This window comes from Phoxinus phoxinus (assembly GCF_949152265.1).
Source record: "Phoxinus phoxinus genome assembly, chromosome: 11".
NCBI lineage: Eukaryota > Metazoa > Chordata > Actinopteri > Cypriniformes > Leuciscidae > Phoxinus > Phoxinus phoxinus.
Genome location: NC_136886.1, coordinates 24857534 through 24866353, shown reverse-complemented (window position 1 = coordinate 24866353; position 8820 = coordinate 24857534). Strand labels below are relative to the sequence as shown.

Genomic DNA, 8820 nt, shown 5'->3' with positions numbered 1-8820 from the left:
ACTTTATCTGTATTGTATTATATTTCATACAGTATATCTTCAGTTTAAACCATTACCGCATGCTGTCCAGTGGACATCTGAAAATGTCTTTGAAAAATTTGTAAAAAATTAAAATCAAATCAAATCATGCCCTAAGAGAAATAAAAACACATAGGAAAAAAAATCCTGACCGAGGTTATCATTATTCACGCATGAAAGGGATATTCTTTTGATGACATGTCATTATTACATCATGTTAAACCGATTCAGGTTGATTACAATGTACACTACCAACAAAATCTATCTATTTATCAATCTATCCATCCATCTATCTATCCATCCATCTATATCTATTATCCATCCGTCTGTCTGTCTGTCTGTCTATCTATCATGAACGTTATTAAAAGTTATGAACAGTAATTTGATTAATAACTTTTAAAAGTTATGAACATTAATTTGATTAATAACTTGTAAAAGTTATGAACAGTAATTTGATTAATAACTTGTAAGACCAGCAGGCCTAGTGGTTTATTCAGGCGGACCAAAGTTGGTTAGCACGGAGAAACAACAGATAGGCCAACAGGGTAAGAATTGCATTATTATTCAGAGGGAAAGTTTTAGATTTAGCACAACCATTGGGACCAATTTGGGATTAAATATATTTTTTATATTTAATTAGCCTATATTTCAGATCTATTAATAATAATAATAATATAATGTAATTCTAACTGTGAGCTAGTGTCTGTTGTTTCTCTTACCAACTTGGGTCTTGCAAAAACCGTTGTTAGGCTATTGTTAGCCTTCAAATCAAAAGACTGCGTCACAAATCGATCAACGACATTGCTACTGATTTTTTTTCTCTCTTTTTTTTCAGAAATTGATGCAGCTTTTATTTGTGTAGGCCTATTGTCTATATTTTACTTTTTAAATGGTGTAGCCTAATTGCTGACGCGAATTAACGATTCTAAAATTCCTTTAGAGCTTTTTGGATTGAACCCACTTTATTTTCCTAATTTGTTTGAGTTTTAAAAAATTACATTAGGCCTGGCCTACATATTAATAAACTGTATCCTATTTATTACAGCAAAATCCCCAGTGTTAAATTAACACTCTCGGTGTACATAGGTCCACAACCCACTGTGTTTGTTTGCTGTTCTTGTTTTCTTATCTACATGTATTGCATGTAACTGTTTCTTTGCTGTTTTCTAATAAATCTAATAATTGATTGATTACTTTTCACTTTAAAAATCACTTTTATGGTAATTAATGTTGAATAAAGGATCAACATTGGTACTGTAAGTGTTTTTCCCCCCATGGAATTCCATTTTGGAGTACCGTAATATTTTCAACTGGGTGTTACAAAGGCTGAACATTATTGAAACTTTACACGATCATCTGGTAAATGTTATTGAATTGATAAGTATTATTTATGGTAACTTTGGCAAAAGGGTTGTTCTTGGTACCAATAGGCAACTATGGCAAAAAATAAATAATATTAATATTGGAAATAACTAACTAATGCAGTATATTTAACAATAAATAAATGAGTAACAATTCATGTTAACAGGCAAAAATACATTAAAACATTAGCATATGCTACCCTTCAAATATTCTAATAAATTAAGTAAACATTGCTTTAAAACAGTCAAGAGAAAAATTAGCCTAATAAAATTAACAAAGTGGCAAGTCTAGAAGACAATATACTGCAGAGACTTCATGCACAGATCTATTATAACAGATTTTTTGTTTGTTGTTTTTTGCCCTGCTCTTCACTGTCAATTCTTGTAAAAAAAAAAAATAAGCCTACAACTTTTGTTACAAGTGTTTTTTATATATATATATATATATATATATATATATATATATATATATATATATATATATATATATATATATATATTGAAGACATAACTTGTAGCGAACATGGCAGGGCATGAAATAATAAAAAAGTGTGGCATTGGTAACGGAATTATAAAATTATAGCCTATCATAATATTGAATTTGAATTTCGGATGAATTTCCATATTTTTGTTTTATGTATTTAACATTTTGTCAGCATTATTTCATAAATTAACGATATATTCGAGACGTTTGTTAACATTGTTTTTATAATACACAATAAGATGAATGTTGTGATTCCGAAGAGTCAAACGTAAAAACCTCTGATTGGCCATTGCGGTGAGGGGGACAACATATATGTCTGTGATTGGCTACAATGCTCAACGCTGTAAAAACACACACACACACACACACACACACACACACACACACACACACATAGCCTAAAATAAGGTGCGGGTCGGGAGCCAATGCCAGCATCTTGGGCTTAATGAATGGAAACAACCCGAACGTATGGCCAGTCCATTGCATGACAACACAGACAGACAAATAAACAAATGTACATTCCAGCAGCTTTATCATGTTTTGATTTCAACCTTGCCACCTCTTACTCAATGGATAATTTATTTTTAAATCTGGGTTTTCACTGCCTTTGACGTTTCATTGGAACTCACAGGAGTTACAAAGTATGTTTTGCTGTTATTATTACGTCAGTAATAGCCCACATTAAATTAACAATGGGGTGTAGCAATGTTGAGAGAAATTACTAATTTACAGAGATCCTAACCCTAAGCGTGACTGACTACACACTTCAATGAAATACAAATAGCAGCGCCATGTTTTCCTGTTCCATCTATAGAATGACTGAGGCGTATGGGTAATGTAGTTTAAAACGATTAGTAACTAAATGAAATAAATAGTATCTTTAATGAACAAAGGCATGTCTAAATATGTTCATTGTGCAAACCTCTATGACATATTTTAGAGGCAGGCTGAAATGTGTTATTTTACTGTGAGCACTTTTTAAAACGCCTTTATACCACCTTTCCATGTCTGAAAACTTTATCTGACATTATTTAGTACACACAGCACAAATAGTTAGACTTGATTTAGCTACAGTCATTTGAAATATGCCATGTTTTGCTCTTTCGGGGAGCGCTATGGGCCCCTGGGGTGTAAGGACAGTAAACCATGTGCATAACATACACATTTAATACATACAGTACATGCATAAGTGCAGCCTTAATCATGGACAACAAACTGTGCTGAATCACATTTATATTGGAATACTGTATTTTCTCTTTACACCCTTTTCTATGCTTACATCATGCTTGTATTGGGTATAATGGGACTATCTGATGAAATACAGAAATATTTCACAGAAATGTTGTAAATATAATAGTAATAATACTAGGTTACAGACTAGCCAACACATTATTATCAAATTCATAGGTATAGCAGAAGGACCTATGCAATGAGCTTCTCCATTTATTTCTCAAGCAATGACTTTGGCCTGTGGAACAAGAATACAATGTCCTCCTCAAGTGTTGGGCATCAGTACTTTGCATAATCTTGCTTATATGCACTTTTCAGCCATTTGTCACTGTAACACGTCACTAAGTATGAGCAATGATAATATTTTGGTGTTTTGTCCCAAATGTCATTGATCTGACTAAAAAAAAAGATGGGTCTCAGTAAGAGTCATGGTAAGGATTTGTATGTAGTTTTTTTTATTAAATCAATAAAAATTGAGGGGGAAAAGAGCTCAATCAATCAATCAATCCACATTTATTTATGTAACACTTTTAAAAACACATGTCGGCCAAAGTGCTCTACACACCAGGACAGGACACATTCATACAATCTAGGATTATAAAACCAAATATAAGAAAAATAAAAAGTCAGTCAAATGTAATTTGTGTGTGAATATCCCAGTTTGTTTTGAGTATTGTATATATTTTTGGAGTAGATTTTATTTCATTTGGACAAGTACAATAAGTGCTTTGAATAACTGTAAAGTGTCAAAATATGCATACTGAATGTAAACTGTATTACTGAATCTTTTAAGTGTAGACAGCTCCATTGATCTTAATCATCAAATAGTTCTCATGTGGAACTTATAAGGTTATTGTTCAAAGACACCCGGTCAGTTCCCAGACAAATCGTGATAGTGCCTTAAGGAAAATCATGTTCATCATCTGAGCTGTTGTCGCTTTCTGAGAGCCCTTTCTCTCACATGTCATCTTCCTGTTCAAACTTCTCTTCTTCAGACATCAAATCTTGTTGGGTGAAAATTTTCACATAGCCTGCCTTTACCAACTGCATTAAATGCCTAAGTTCATAATGTTTCTTTTGAACGATGCAGAGGAGACCTTTGCATGCGGTGTCAGACAGTGTTGGAAAAAGAGCTGAAAAACAAAAGGATACATTAATAAAAAATGCAATGCTATATATACACAAGCGCAAATAAATGTTTTAAGACTTTCTTACATTTTGAACTTATCTCATTAATCAGTGCTTCAAATTTGGACATCTTTTGTGTCAGGACTGTCCAGTGCGGTTTCATCTCCTTACAAATTAGACCTCTCTCTTCCTGAAGGCGTCTCACTGCTATCACCTTGTCAAACACTCTTGGTGAGAAATGGAGCCAAATCTGAAATAAGGTTAACAAAAGAGTCATTATATACAGTGCCTGCTCATAAAAACAACGACATAGACAGGTCTTACAGAATAGGGCTATTCAATTTTGTTCCTGGTCAAGGTCTTCAGGATTGCTTGATTATTACAGGCAGATGTGTTTGATTAGGGTTGGAACTGAACTCTGCTGGTTGTGGCTCTCTGGGAACATAACTGAATTGCCCTGTTATATAGAACATACCAGTACTGCAAGGGATTTGCCAAGGCCAAGCAACAGTCTCAGCTGTAAAGAAGTTTTCGACTGAGCCAAGCTGCTGGGATGGATCCGCTATGCTGTTGTATTCTTCCATTGCAGCAGCAAGCTTCTTCTTCTCCTCACTCCTTCTGAGACGCAAAGAATGGCGAATCTGAAAAAAAAAAAAAAAAATAATAATAATTTATTAGGCATTACAGCACTTTTTTAGCTACAAAGAAATAAATGCATATACAATGTGACATCTAATGACATAATAGTTAAAAAATAACATGGTAAATTCCCAATGTTTGTGTTTCACCTGTTTGACTGTACAGACGCTGTGCACGCCTTTTGATGCTGACTGTTAGTCCCTCTATTTCTTCTTGCAACCTTCTCGCATCACCACTCCCGTGTCGGTCATTTTCTACACAAGAAAATGCATAAAAGCAGCTTTATGTATTACCTGCCAATAATAAGAATAATAACAAAGCAAATCAAAACAATACCTTCTGCCCATTGCTGTACATCTGAAACCCACTGATGAACAGTATCATCATGAAGTTATAGCTCTGTCTTCAATGCCTCCGAGGTGTGTTGCTGCACTTGAAGAGCCTTCTGAGTCTACAATATACAAAGTCAACTTGAAAAAGTCCTGCATTTCATTAACAGGCGCAGTAAACAATTTCTAAGAAACACTGGATAAAATCAACTCAAACAAACACACCCCTTCCTTGATTGCTCTTTTTCCAGTGATATTCCCTTCTTTTGTAATGTCTCCCTCCCTCTTGCTCTCACTCTCTTCTCCCCCATCATGAGTGGACACGGCCCCTACTACTGATTGACTTTGATTTACTTTTTACACCTTTAATTTAGATATGAATAAATTAGTAAAACCTAAAAATACCAACTGCAATATGTGACTGAGAAGAAAGTTATACCTTTGTATATCTGTTAACAAGAGCTTGTCCCAAATTGAGAACCTTCCGCTTATTCTAGGACATGGCTTGTGTTGTAATCATGTCTGTTCTGCCTATAACATAAATATAAGAAAATGTAATGAGAGGTATGTATATAACAAAAGTCATTCTGTATTAATCATACCTAATTCAACAAACCTGCTTTTGACATGTATTTGCTTGTAACAGCAATTCGAGATAGGAAGCTGTTCACCTGCTCCACTTCCTCACCAATAGTTGACCCAGCTCCTTCCTGGTAGGCCCCACTGTACTTGACCTAACAAGTTTTTAAATACGACAAAATCAACGCACTTAAAATTTGTGCATTTCTTCTTATTATTACATGCTTAAAACGCATGGCAATATACCTCACATTTCCAAGAGTGTGCTTTGGCATGCATCACAGACAGAAAAGGATGCATGTCCAGTAAAGACTGCAGCTCAGGGCACTGTTTAGACACACGTTGGAGATATGGGAAGTATTTGCAGGCTACATCTGAACAGAAAAATGTAATGCTCCCTTGTGACATGTCTGCAAGTTTTTTCTGAAGAAAGAGGAGGTAAGCAAAAATTTCCCCTCGGAACATGTTTAAGGCCATAAGGAGAATGCCATGGCGACAGACAGCAATCTCTAATCCCTCCTCATCCAGTTTGCTGCTTGATTTCTTGGCCAATTCTTTTGCTGCTGTCCATTGTGATGCACCACACAATCCTCTTCCCGACACCTAGATCACATAAATGATAAACATTTTAAAAAAGCTCAAAAGAGATGCTAAATAGACCACTCTAAATATGACAGGACTTTACACATGATCAACAAAAAAGATTCAATATTTACAGAACATTCACATTAGCTTTTGTAAGATGAGTTTACAAATTTCTCAAAAATGATTAATGCTTTGAATAAACAAATCCATCTCACCATGTATTGTACATATTGACTGAGTTAACTGTTATATTATGTTCTTTAAAAAACTACACATTGACTGCTTCAATCCAAACTAATTTTAAAACAATGAACACAAAATATCTGAAGTAGTCATTATGTAAAATGCACATAGCATGTTGTCAGAGGACATCTGTTTAATTATTTTCTAAGCAATACATTTAGTTTAAAGGGTTAGTTCACCCAAAAATGAAAATAATGTCATTAATGACTCACCCTCATGTCGTTCTAAGCCCGTAAGACCTCCGTTCATCTTCGGAACACAGTTTAAGATATTTTAGATTTAGTCCGAGAGCTTTCTGTCCCTCCATTGAAAATGTATATACGGTATACTGTCCATGTCCAGAAAGGAAATAAAAACATCATCAAAGTAGTCCATGTGACATCAGTGGGTCAGTGGGTTCAATATTTTGCTTCAGTGTATACCAGCTGTCTCAGAGGCATTTGCAGGGCCACCCCTCAAGTCATCTTCTTCAACAAGTGGACCTGCTAAAAAAAAATTTGTGAGAAAGAAATAAACACATAAAGAGATACACATACACACAACATCATTTTGATGTAGCTAAACATTACCAGAAAGGTTGTTGTGGTCACTTCTTAGTCCTATTTACAAAACAGAAGCACAATTTCACATAATGTTCAATATTGCAGAGCAAACAATTAAGAAGCATATATATATATGTATGAGTACCTTATACTTACGTTCTACAGTTGCCCTTCATGGCTGCTCTTGGATATTTGTAAATGATTTCCCCTTGGCTTTCCCTCTTTCTCCATTGAACAGTAGGGGTTGAGGGTAGAGGCTGCACACTGCTTTTGCCCAGTCTTCCCTAAGAGCATAACAAATGACTAGCCAACAATTCAAGAGATATAATATCACTTAATGTCTTGTTAGGGTTAAAAGACACTCGACAGATAGAGAAATATTGTTACACAGATCAAAACAGAGATAGATAGACAGACAGAGATAGACAGACAGAGATAGACAGATAAGCTCTTACATGTAAAAGTGCTGTTGGGTTAGATAGATAGATAGATAGATAGATAGATAGATAGATAGATAGATAGATAGATAGATAGATAGATAGATAGATAGATAGATGATAGATAGATAGATAGATAGATAGATAGATAGATAGATAGATAGATAGATAGATAGGCTCTTAAAAGTGCTGTTGGGTTAGATAGATAGATAGATAGATAGATAGATAGATAGATAGATAGATAGATAGATAGATAGATAGATAGATAGATAGATAGATAGATAGATAGATAGGCTCTTAAAAGTGCTGTTGGGTTAGATAGATAGATAGATAGATAGATAGATAGATAGATAGATAGATAGATAGATAGATAGATAGATAGATAGATAGATAGATAGATAGGCTCTTAAAAGTACTGTTGGGTTCGTTATATAGCCTATGGAAAAACAAAGAAAGATATTACAAAAATATTACTGAATATAGTACTGATATATTATCAAGATAGGATAATACAGGTTATCTAAATTAATAAAAATGTTTTAATGACAAGTTATTATAGGTTTAACCTAATCTTCTTTTCATCTTAGTCGAAGTTTTAACATTCTTATTCAGTTTAGTTCATTAGTCTATTATGGCAGTCTAACACAAATCCCAGGTCATAAAATATCTGATACACCCCAAATTATAAAGTATAAGCTAACATGCTAACGCTTGAAATGGACGTAGGCCTATTGGTACCATTAGCACATTATACATAGCAACATTACATCAGGTACCGTATCATTAGCACCCATCAATAGGTTTTAGGTATGGCTTTTATTCTTAATAAAAAATAAAATAAAATAAATGAAATATATATATATATATTACAATATTTTACATTTATTAATTATAAACCAACAATTTAAATTTTACTCCATAAAAATACCTGGTTGAGTATGTGTAAGAGTTTGTTATGTTTTGATTGGCCAACATAAGAACCACAACAGTAAAAGCACGTAATATCGCAGATTCTACAGATTACACATTAATTAACATTAATAGCGAGCTGATAATTAATGTATTAAGGTCCCTGGCATCAAATGTAAAAATAGCCTAAAGATCTCAAATCTATAAATATAAATGTGTGTGTGTTTTAATCGTTCTTTTTTTTTGTTTTAAAAAAAAAATAAGAAACAGGCCAGAAGTATACACAGTAGGCCTACACAATAATTTAGTTATGCATTATAAAAACGCAAATATATA

The 8820-nt window shown here is 33.7% G+C and overlaps 1 long non-coding RNA gene across 1 annotated transcript; it reads right to left on the bottom strand.

The window, feature by feature from the left end:
- Nucleotides 1-5009: 5009 nt before the first annotated feature.
- Nucleotides 5010-6323, bottom strand: LOC307007197. Its single transcript, XR_013799595.1, has 5 exons — nucleotides 6015-6323; nucleotides 5806-5923; nucleotides 5629-5720; nucleotides 5197-5311; nucleotides 5010-5114 (listed from the first exon to the last, which is right to left on the bottom strand). It is a non-coding gene; the product is annotated as an uncharacterized lncRNA (long non-coding RNA).
- Nucleotides 6324-8820: the final 2497 nt, after the last annotated feature.